Source organism: Gopherus flavomarginatus, chromosome 5 (assembly GCF_025201925.1).
Source record: "Gopherus flavomarginatus isolate rGopFla2 chromosome 5, rGopFla2.mat.asm, whole genome shotgun sequence".
In the NCBI taxonomy this organism is placed as follows: domain Eukaryota; kingdom Metazoa; phylum Chordata; order Testudines; family Testudinidae; genus Gopherus; species Gopherus flavomarginatus.
Window position 1 is genome coordinate 82,154,866 of NC_066621.1, and position 12,368 is coordinate 82,167,233.

Sequence of the window (12,368 nt, forward strand, 5' to 3'; positions counted from 1 at the left end):
AAGGGCCATGTATTTCATTTTATGACTTTCTTTAGTGAAAACAACAAGATTTTGTCTCCCAAACTAACAATTGTCTTTTCTTTAGGGAGCCTGTTGTATATTATGGGAGTGGGCATAAGGCTGATATTATGTAAGATGATGTACACAGTATGAACATCATGACCTGTGGGTCTTAAATCCAAGTCCACAGGTTCCTGGGGGGTCATTATGCTCCAATCCTCCATCCAATGGCTTACTGGCATCAGTTAGAACCATAATTTCTTGAAGCTTATCGCAGATAGATGAGTTAACCCCTGGGCTCTGACTGGGGAAATACCAGAGCTCCTAATTGGCTCACTCCCCTTACTTAAGACAAACTGAAGAATGGAAGCTAGCTGTACAACTGGGCTCCACCCTGCTTTGAACTGTCCTGACCTCCTAATTCTTGACTTGACCTGATTCCTGGTATCTGACTCTTGGTTTCTGACCTTCTGGTTCTGAACCCTGGCAGTGGGATCCAGTCCCTTGCCTTATGCTGACCTATAGGCCTGGCTGCTTATATCCTTGCCCTGATAGTGAGAAGGTTTTAGGTGTAGCCCTATAATGGATTAGTTAGAGAAATGAAGGAAGGAAGATCTAACAGCAGATAGTGACTGTGAAGATCTATTTTTAACGACACAGCTACTTTGAAGATTATTTAATATACATCACTTGATGCATTTTAAACATTGAGAAATAGTTTCTAAAATAGAATTCCCATCTTCAAGAATAGTGCAGGACAGCTCCTAGAACCTGGCTTTCCCTAGAGAGTCACCCAGCGTATTGCCTAAGAACGGAACACCCTCAGGAGAGGAACCTCATCGCTCAGGTCTGTCTCTAGATCTCATAGAGTTTTTGGTTTTGAGAGGGGGAAGGGAATTTCAGGATCTCCTTATGTTTTCCCTTTATTTCTCTCCTTTTCCTATCCAGGGGTCCACTTAAGACTGGCCCATTCTCATCAAAGAAAGGTTGCAACCATCATTCCCATCAGGAACCTGTTAATGTTGATTTTGATTCATTTGAGCAGGGAGAGCCAGAGGGCAAAAAAAGAAGTTTCTCCAGCTCCTGGAGGCTGAACAGCCAGTGCTGATCCTAGGATGTGCAGGAGGGTATATGAAGGAATGCACTTGGACTGTTGTTCATAATACACCACGTGCTGCACTACAGTGTTTGACAGTGGGAGGTCTGGAAGGTTTTGTTAGCTGAAGCGGGGATTGGGGCACTTGTTAGCAGTGGTTTGGGGAGGGTTTCAGCACTTGCATGAAGGGCATGATCAAGGCACCTTTCATCAGGGCCAGAAGGGGCTGGGACCCGACTTGCAAGGGAGTGCTGCCATAATAGAACCCTCAAAAGCATGGCACTGTTTGCAGCTACAGCCTCGGCATGGACTTGAAACTCCTCTCTCTCACCTAGCACTGTGGGTGAGATGCCTCTGAACCCTTGGAGTCTGCCCACAGTAATGCCTCCATTGAGACATCAATCTTATTTCCACTTACTCAGGCCATGTGAGCAAGGCAGCTGATACAATTCTTGAGGTTGCAATGAATCCCATATTTTCTCGAAGTTCATGCTATCTCCTCTCACTTAATAGCCTGATGCATTGAATTACTATTGATAGGTACATTTCAAGAGGCAGGGAAAAGCAGCTCTCTTACTTCATGTTGTTAATAATGAAGTGACTTGTTAAAGTTGTAATCCAGTGGGGTTAAAAGTCAAGATTTACAGACAATTACTGCTAATGTGATCTTCATTAGCTGTTGCTGTCAAGGAATTCCTGACCTCAAGGCCTATAGGGTAAGCCAGTTCTTATTTGAAAGTGGTCTGGAAGGCAGAAGGTCAGATGCCCATACATTAGTAGAGGTTATTGGCTGTACTGTCCAGTGATCAGAGCAGGAATGATAGGATGAGTTACATGATGGGAATGGTAAAAAAAATCACTGAATACACCCTATGTAGGAAAGATAGAATGGGAGGAGGAACTATACCATTACCTACTTTAGAGTACTGATAATTCAAAAGGACAGGATGTAGAAGGCTAGGATGTTTATGGATCAATGTTCTAACTTTATAACTCCCAAAATAGGGAACTTGTGGGGGTCTCTTACAACCCACCGATCAGACAAAGGAACAGAATGAGCAGCTCCTTAAGTATGTATAATGTGTAGAAAGAGAAACTGCATTATCCTGGGGAACTTCTATCTGGGGCACATGCTGGGGGTCTCATGTTGCCACTAGGAAAACATCCTCTGTGCTTCTAAAAATTACAGATCATAACTTTGTAACACAAAACAACTTGCAACCAGCTTGAGGGTAATTCTATATTAGGGTTCATTCTGATTAATTACCTTAATATGAATTGATCACTGAACTAAAAATTTATAGTGGCCTAGATAAAAGTGACATTTTTCTTCAATAAGGACCTTACTACTGTCATCCATGCCTTTGTCACTTCAGGATTAGACACTTACAATATGCTACACATGGAGCTCCATTTTAAAATCAATTTGAAAACTAAATCTGCCAGAGAAAGCATTAGCTTTCTCCTCAAGTAGCATGTAAGCATGACTCAGGTTTGTTCTAATCTATAAAGCCATAAATGACTTGGGTATGTTGTGACCCAAGAACCTCTTAACTGGAGGGGTCATGAGTAACTCTTGGGTCTGGCAGGTACATTCTAGTTCACCAATGAGTGTCATGGGACATCTGAAATAAAAGCTGGCGACACAGAAGTAATCAGTATCATTGTGAAACTCACATGTGGATGTTGTGTAAGGAGTTATGTATAAGGTTCTACCAAATTCATGATCCATTTTGGTCAATTTTATGGTTAGAGGATTTTTTAAAATCATAAATTTCATGACATCAGCTATTTAAATCTGAAATTTAACTGTGTTATAATTGTGGGGGTCCTGACCCATAAAGGAGTTGTGGGGGGTTGCAATGTTATTGTAGGGGGGTTACAGTATTGCTACCCTACTTCTGTGCTGCTGCTGGCAACGTGCTGCCTTCAGAGCTGGGCAGCTGGAAAGCGGCAGCTGCAGTGCAGAAGTAAGGGTAGCATGGTATGGTACTGCCGCCCTTACTTATGCACTGCTTCTTGCTGCCTTCAGAGCTGGGCACCTGGCCAACAGCTGCCGCTCTCCAGCTACCCAGCTCTGAGAGCAGTGCAAAAGTAAAGGTGGCAATACCGCGACCCCCCACTAAAATAACCTTGTGACCCCCCTGCAACTCCCTTCTGGGTCAAGACATCCAATTTGAGAAACAGTGGTCTCCTCTGTGAAATCTGCATAGTAGAGGGTAAAAGCACACAAAAGACCAGATTTCACGGTGGGAGACCAGTCTAAATGTTTATCTAACTGACTGTTTACATATACTTTAAGTGTTCTATAATCCATACTGGGCCTCCTCCCACCAGTCAGAATTGAATATTAAGGAAGGATTGAAGAAGCAAACAGTGGAGAGGGGGAGAGGGGAGGGAAGAACCCTATCTTGAGGTTTACATCAAAGGTTTGGTCTAGTATACTGGGGGACGAAGCAGGGATGATGCCAAGGAGTAGCAGGCACCCCTTCGCCCCCAAAAAATCGTACTATCCTTTCCACTATCTCATTGGAATAAGCAGCAGAAGCAGTTTGTTCCCTTGCTATAGTGCGTGAGCTGTGACTGTAGAAGTGATTAGTGAAATACAGGCAGATAGTTCCTTACCTCATAGAGCAGGAAGATTGCTGCTGCAATGTGCAGCCTACAGGGCACACACCAGCAGAAGTGAGATTCACACTGATGACCATCCTTTCTCCCTACTTGTTTGGGGAATATCCCCAAAGGTTATCTGGCTGCAATGAACAGTCACAGTCACACATACACACTCCCTCCCTCTCTTTCCCCCACCCCAGAAAGCAGGATTCCATTCTTTCCCCCTGAATGGACTCAACCAGGAAGGCAACGTCCTAGAGCTCCGGACTCTAATAGCCAAATGCAATGATATGGTAAGAAAGAAAATTGAAAGTGGAACATGCAATGCAAAATACACCCATTCATCAATACAAAATGAAATTATTCATGTTATGTCAGAAATGGTACTTGAATGCATAAGTCAAGAAATGAAAGCAGCTAATGTTTCTAGATAACGGTTGATGAAACTAAAGGCATTAGCAAGGTAGAACAAGTGTCAATCATGTTGAGATATTATTTGCATGGCATTGTATGGGAAAGATGTTTTGGTTTCTATCCTGCTAAGTCACTTGATGTCTTTGCTTCAGCACATGAAGAACACACTGTCATCGTGTGGTATTGATACACAAAACTGCATTGCGCAGATGCCAGTGTTCAATGGAAAATTTTAATGGTGTGCAAGCTCTCTTATGGGAAGAAGTACTGCAATCATAGAATGTTCACTGTTTCAGTCACAGGCTCAATTTAGGTATTGTTGGTGTATGCAAAGGAAACAATCAGGAAATGATTTTTTCCCATGATCCTGGAGAAATTGTACATGTTTCTCTCAGGATCATTTACATATGCAAAATTCTTAGCCATTCAAAAAAAAAAAGTGCAACCCAAAAATAAAGTCTTGGAATTGAAGAAGCTCTGACACTCAATGGCTATGCCAAGTTTCTGCTTGTAATGTTGTGAAAAAGACAATTTCATCCATGCTTGTGACACTCACCATACTACTTCAAGATATGTCAAAAAGAGACAGGGAAGTGGGTGCACAAGGTTTTAGTTCTGTGTTAGACTGACTTAATTGTCCTCCTTTGCATGTTCACAAAAATTCTTTGACTGCTTAAAGTTATATCTGACTACTTGCAAACAGTTGAGTGTGACTTGTCTCAGGCATATGTATCTCCTAAAACACTAATCAGTGAATTTCTGAAAATGAGAGATTTGGAAGAAACATTTGATAAACATGGAGTGAAGTACAGAACAGGGCAACAAAATGATTCAGGATATGGAAAAGATTCCATATGATGAGAGATTACAAAGACTGGAACTGTTCATCTTAGAAAAGAGATGACTAAGGGGAGATACGATAGAGATCTATAAACTCATAAATGTGAAAGGGAATAAGAAAGTATTATTCATCCCTTTACATAACACAAGAACCAGGGGTCACCCAATGAAATTAATAGGCAGCAGGTTTAAAAAAAATGTAAGGAAGTACTTCTTCCCACAACACAGGGTCAAACTGTGGAACTGGTTGTCAGGGGATGTTATGAAGACAAAAGTGTAACTGGATTCAAAAAGTAATTAGATAAGTTCATGGGAGGATGGGTCCATCAATGGCTATTAGCAAAGATGGCCTGCGATGCAATCCCATTTTCTGGGCATCCCTAAACTCCCAGAAGCTAGGACTGGATGACAGGGATGATCACTCGATAAATTGCTCTGTTCTGTTCATTCCCTCTGAAGCATCTGACACTTTCCACTACCAGAAGACAGGATTCTGGACTAGATGAACCATTGTCTGACCTAATATGGACATTCTTATGTAAGCTGTTACCATAGCTTCAGAAAATTATTTGAAGCCCTGTGAAGTTTGGGGAATACACAGCCGTGTATGAAAGTGCCTTAAAAAATTCAGGAAAACATTTTGACTGAAGAAGTGTCAAGTGCAAAACAACCCCTTTGAGATAAAGGAGACTTCAGGAAATGCACCTTTTTGAAAGTGCTTGATCAAATAACAAGAGAACCTCAAAGAAGATTTTCTGAAAATATCTGTTCTTGTTGGTCTATTACCTTAACCCAAAGTATGAGAACTTTCTTGACTTTCTAAAATGAAAGCCACTTGCAGAACACTATGAATGTGATATTAACATTGTGAAGACCAAGGTAAAACTCTCGCCAATAGTAACTGAATGTTATGAAGAATAACAGAAGTCCAAGATTGACAGTTTGCTGCAGCTGCTAATTTTCTTGGATAAATATAAACTTGACTTCCACAAATTGCATAAATTAGGTATGATTGGTGTTAATATTACTCCATCAAGTGCTGCATGTGAAAGAACATTTTCATGCCTTCAGCGGGTGAAAGATTATCTGAGGAACCACATGACACGGAACCAATTATGGGACTTTGCTGTCATGGCTATTAAAAAAAAGTTGTCAATGTCTCTTGATCTGAAGAGACTTGTCGACAGCTTTTCTACTGCTCACAATAGGTGTAGCCAGCTTCAATAAGGTTGGTAAATAAAATGCTACCAACATTACTTATCCCCATTCTATAAAGTATGTGTAGCAAAATCCTTGCTCCTCCAATCTTTGCAACCCCTTCATTCCCCTGAACTAATTATTCTAGCATTGCCCCTGCAAAGAAGTCACTCTATCATCCTTCACCTAGAAAGAAAATGGACAGCAAATTTTCTTCATAAAAGAAGGATCTCAACCAGCCTTGAAAACAAAAGAGAGAAATTTGGGTGAGATAAACTTCTTTAGACAGGAGGTTAAACTGTTAGTTTAGTCTCTAGAAAGCATATTAACGATTTTTCTGTGCAACTATTTGTTTTCAGTATACTTACTTACTTGAATCTCTAATCTCAGATAATACATTTATTCTTATTTTCACTATAAATATCTCCAAGTGCTGTGGTATTAAGCAAAGTAGTAATCCTAAATTTAAACTTGCAAATTGGTGTGTACTTTAGGAACAGTAGGCCTGGTAATCCTGTGAATGTCCTGTGGATAAGGGGCTGAACTCTATAGGGAACAGTCTGAGGACTCAGGGATTGATGTGTGCCTATCACTACCCGTACAGAGCAAGCGAGGCCTGGAAGTTATGGCTTGTGCTGCCAGAGGCTGCTGGTTTCAGGGAGCTGGTCCACAGCAGACACAAACATGACTTCCTCAAGATAAGGGCAGGTGGTGGTGAGTGCCTCAGAACCCTGGGTCTCTCTGAGGAGCATTAAAACTGTTTACACAAAGGACCAACTCTTTCCCTGTGCCATAATGTCCCAGTTGAATGCAGAGGCACTCAAGCTGAAGCTATTTGGTAAATAAAAGAAGTTGCTTCTGTCAGGTCATTGTCCGTGAAGGACATTTCACTTTGGATTTCATCCCTCTCCCTCCATGTACACCTTGGTCTGAAGTTGGTCCCATGTTTAGACCTTTAGGGCTTACTAGAGGGGAAATCAGCTTTTGTAGGAGCTGAAGGTTGGAAATTTTTAATTTTGTGACTTTGTGCAAGGAAAGATTGTTAGTTTGCCGCTGCTGTCTGTGTCTTTATAGGACTGCACTTTTTATTATTTGTCTATGGCATGCAGAGCCTGGGATAGGTTCTCTGAGGTTTGTATGTTTAAAATATAAATAAATACGTCTTTTTCTTAACATGAGTTCTCCCCACCATGCCCTTTAGGGACTAGGAGTTACGTAGTTAATTGTTTCGCTGACACACAAAGTATGTATACAGCAAGATGTTCTGAAGTCAAAGCTGATCCAAATCCCTGAGGTTACAAACAGGTCATAAGCTAGCAATACTGAGGCAGGGGGTTTATTCTTTACCCAATGTTACAGCACTGGAGTAGTTTTGTGGTCTACAAAACCCAATAGTGGAGTTACACTGCATTAATGACATACTGATGAGCGAATAAACCAGTTAGATTCCTTGGGCTAATGGGATCCAGATTTCTTATGAAATGCCATGTCATGATAGATGTATGGTCATTCTAAAGCTGGTATTTTATGTGATTTACACATAAAATCAAGGCCAGATGCTTTACCGGAGGGTATAAAATCTCCATGATGTGTCTAATTGTGCATAGTTTATTATTGAAGAACATTTTCCAACTTTAGCTGATCTTCAGGATATACTCCAAAGCTCAAACATTGATAACTATTAACATTTTTGCCATAGTTATTTATAAGGTCTTAAACAGAGCTCAGGACAGCTGATATTCCCACAGTACCACCAGGAGGCCATGCAGAAGTACAGACAAGGAGAGTAGGTGACACAGGAAGTACTGCCCAAGAGACCCAGAGTGATAGTGCCCTGTGGCCCTCTGATTGGCCAAGCATCCTATTAAACCTGAAAGGTTGCCCCAGGAAGTTGTCCGGGCAACTATACAGACTTCAGCCTGCTGCAATCCCAGACTTCGCTTCATCTCCTGTCTCTGACTCCAGCCTGACTCTGACCCTGACCCTCTTGCCTCTTGATTCCAGCCTGGTACTACCTCTGATCGCTGGTCTCCAACCTTGGCCTTACTCTGACCATGACTCTTGCTTATGGAACCTAGTTTTTTGCTCTTCCTCCAACATCTGATGACTACCATCCCTGGTGGAGTGACTACTTCACTCAAGCCAGACCACCTATGCTCTGGTTCCTTACACTATTGTCACTACAGCTAATATTCCTATTTATGTATGTCTAATGCATTTTCCAAAATCAGAATTGCATCTGAGTCTCCTCTTTGTGAAGTATCTTAAGAAGCAACTACAAAAAACCGGGAATGCAGAATGAGACTATAGCTGTCTTGAGGATGACAGTTCCACTTCCTGGCAACTTAGGGGCTTCATATTTTATTTTTGTTCCACTGAGGAACAAAAATGAAACATTTCAAAGCTATTTGCTGAAAACAAAATTGTGTGGAAATGTCTGTTGTCAGAGCTTTTTGATTCAGGAAGGATTTTTCATCCAGGGGACTCTGGTCACTTTTGTCAAGAGAAACTGACTCCCATTCTATAGCCCAGTGGTTTAGGGCAATGGCATGGGACCTAGCCAGGTTCAAGTTCATGCTCTGCCTGAATAAGAGCACATCTATTTCATCTAAGGTCACTCCAAATTAAGCAGAGCAGGGATTTTAACCTCAGTTTCCTACATCCCTAACTAGTGCCCTAACCAGCTGACTATAGTTTAAGAGAGTCAGTCTCTGTCTCTCTAAAAGTGTTCTCAATGAAAACCAATAGGCCAATATGCCTGTGCAAAATGTTTCAACAGCAAAGTAAAGATGCACTAGAAAATAAAAATCTGTAAGAGGACAAAAAAAATGCTACTATGATTAAACAAAAGAGCAAAAGAGGTGATTAAAGACTGAAAGGCATCCTTAAAAAATTGGAAGTCAAATCCTATTGAAGAAAATAGAGAGGAGCATAAACTCTGGGAAGTCAAGTGTAAAAGTGTAGTTAGGCAGGCTAAAAAAACGTGAAGAGCAACTAGCAAAAGACTCACAAACTAACAAAAATTTTAAGAATTCAGAAGTAGGAAGCCTGCCAAACAATCAGTGGGGCCACTGGATAATCAAATGATTAAAGGGGCACTGAAGGACAATAAGGCCACTGCAGAGAAAATAAAAGCATTCGTTGCATTGGTCTTCATTGCAGAGGATGTGAGGGAGATTCCCACATTTGAGCCATTCTTTTTGGGTGACATATCTGAGAAACTGTCCCAGACTGAAGTGTCAGTAGAGGACCTTTTGAAACAAACTGATAAACAGTGATAAGTCTCCAGGACAGATGGTATTCACCCAGGTGTTCTGTAGGAACTCAAATATGAAACTGCAGAGCTAGTAACTGTGGTATGTAACCTATCACCTAAATCAGACTCTGTTCCGGATGACTGCAGGCTAGCTAATGTAATGCCATTTTAAAAAAAAAAAAGGTCCAGAGGAAATCTTGACAATTAGAGGCCAGTAATCCTAACTTCATTATCAGGCAAATTGGTTGAAACTACAATAAAAAAAAGAATTATGAGACACATAGAGGAATAGAATTTATTGGGGAAGAGTAAACATGGCTTTTGTAAAGGGAAATCATCCTCAGCAATCTATGAGAATTCTTTGAGAAGGTCGACAAACATGTGGATAAAGGTGATCCAGTGGATGTAGTGTACTTAGACTTTCAGAAAGTTTTTGAACAAAGGCTCTTAAGCAGAGTCAGAAGTCATGGGATAAAAAGGAGGGTTCTCTCATGGATCAGTAACTGATTAAAAGACAGGAAATAAAGGGTAGGAATACATTGTCAGTTTTCAGAATGGACAGACATAAATTGTGGATCTGTACTGGAATTGGTGCTGTTCAACATATTCATAAATGATCTGGAAAAGGGAGTAAACCTTGAGGTGGCAAAGTTTGCAGATGATAAAAAATTACTCAAGACAGTAAAATCCAAACCAGACTGTGAAGAGCATTACACGGGGATCTCACAAAACTGGGTGACTGTGTAACAAAATGACAGACTAAATATATTGTTGATAAATGCAAAGTAATATACATTGGAAAACATAATCCCAACTATACATACAAAAGAATGGGCTCTAAATTAACTGTTACCACTCAAGGAGGAGATCTTGGAGTCATTGTGGGTAGTTCTCTGAAAACTTCTACTCAATGTGCAGCGGCAATCCTTAAAAAACCTAACAGATTGTAAGGAACAATTAAGAAAGATATATCTATCTCTCTCCACATTATGACCATACCTTGATTACTGCATGCAGTTTTGGTTGCCCCATCTCAAAAAGACATTAGAATTCGGAAAAGTACAGAGAAAAGCAACAAAAATTATTAGGCTTATGGAACTGCTTCCAAATGAGGAGAGATTAAAAAGATAGACTGTTCAGATTGAAAAAGAGACAAGTAAGGGGCGGAGAAGGGTATGACAAAGATCTATAAAATCATGAATGGTATGGAGAAAGTGAACAAGGAAGTGTTATTAAGCTCTCCCCATAACACAAAAACCAGTGGTCACCCAATGAAAATTAATAGGCTACAGGTTTGAAACCAACAAAAGGAAGTACTTTTTCCACACATCACAGAGTCAACCTCTGGAACTCATTGCCAGGGGATGTGAAGGCCAAAAGTTAAACTGGATTAAAAAAAATTATTAGACAAGTTCATGGAGGATAGACCCATCAATGACTATTAGCCAAGATGGTCAGGGATGTGACTCCAGGTTCAGGCTGTCCCTAAGCCTCTGACTGCCATATTCTAGGACTGGATGATAAGGTATAGATCACTAGATAAATTGCCCTGTTGTGTTCATTCCCTCTGAAGCATCTGGCACTGGCCACTGTCTGATGACAAGATGCTGGGCTTGATAAATCATTGGCCATATTGAGTCAGACCTTTCTTATATTCATAAATGTTCCAACTGTAACTATCTTGGAGTTCATTAAATAACAAACCAGTAAATGAGAAAGGAATAAGACTTTAATAAAAAATACTAAAGAGCATCTCTGGTGAACTGCTTCACACAGCCATGCACTGTTCCCAACCCTTGTCTCCAGGGCACATTTCCAAATCCTCACACTCACAATGCAGTCCGTCGTGAGGCAGTATCTCCAAATCGCAAACTTTCATAAACATCTCTCTACACCAACCAGCTCTAAATGCGACCACTAGTCTAATCTCCTTCCTGCAGAAAGTGAAAATGTACCATAATACATTTTACCAATTCAATGCTGTGCATAGGAAAAAAAATTATTTCCCAACCCTCTAAGTGATCAGCTTCTTCTCTGAAGCCCAATATTTCACTGCCGTTATTTCAAGCCTGCAGAATACAAATATCATTGGCCATCAGTTGATTCAGCTCTTTTTGAAAATCCAGCCACAGTATTTGATGATTCAATCACAACTGATGGCAACAATTCCACAGGATAAATAATTCAGAAGCCAGAGATTCCTCCTCCCCTCTCCACATAAAGCAGTGACAGTTTCCAAGTTATAATCTCAAGGGGGACAACTGCAGTACAGTGAAATGTCACTATGAGCGGAGTAAAATTTTACTATAACACGGTGAAAATGCATTGAAATGTTACTGTAGCAACTCAGGACATTTCTTTCCCTATTCTATAAACTAAATTTTACTTTAACCAAGTTCACTGTGAATTGACCTGTGGTGACCCTGCAGAGAAGCAAGACCTGATAGAAGTACACCTGAAAAACTATGGGCTGTAGACATTGATCTCACTGCAGCCAAGGAGGAGCCAAATTCAACTGCAGTAAAAGCAGGTACAGCCCCATTTAAGTTAATGATACTGTACCCACATCAAGAAGGGCTTATTATGGCCTGTAATTTGCTAACCTACATTAAACAGAAGCTGGGGGACCTGTGGATTCTGCAGTGGGTTTTGTAAGAACAAGGCACCTCTGACCTTTTTTATAGTAAATATTTTTCCCAAGGCAGATATCTTGTCTATAATGCTGCCAACATCCATGAAAGGCTCTTTTATCAGGGTTGAGGTGGCGGGGGGAATTGACGGGTAGAGATGGAGTGAGGGTGGGGGGGAAGAGAAGGAACCTTGCATGCTTCAATGAATATTCATTGCATCCTCTAATTTATTATCATGTTTACAGCCAAAACTGCAGAGCAAATTATATTCTACATCAGGTCCTGGGGGGGGGGTTCATCTCCACAGCTTGGACTAGTACCA

General features: G+C 40.8%; 1 protein-coding gene across 5 annotated transcripts in view; it reads right to left on the reverse strand.

The window, feature by feature from the left end:
* The window catches only part of LRRC4C (leucine rich repeat containing 4C), an 899,516-nt gene that overhangs the window by 803,845 nt on the left and 83,303 nt on the right, over window positions 1-12,368 (reverse strand). The gene's annotated exons all lie outside the window — the stretch shown is intronic.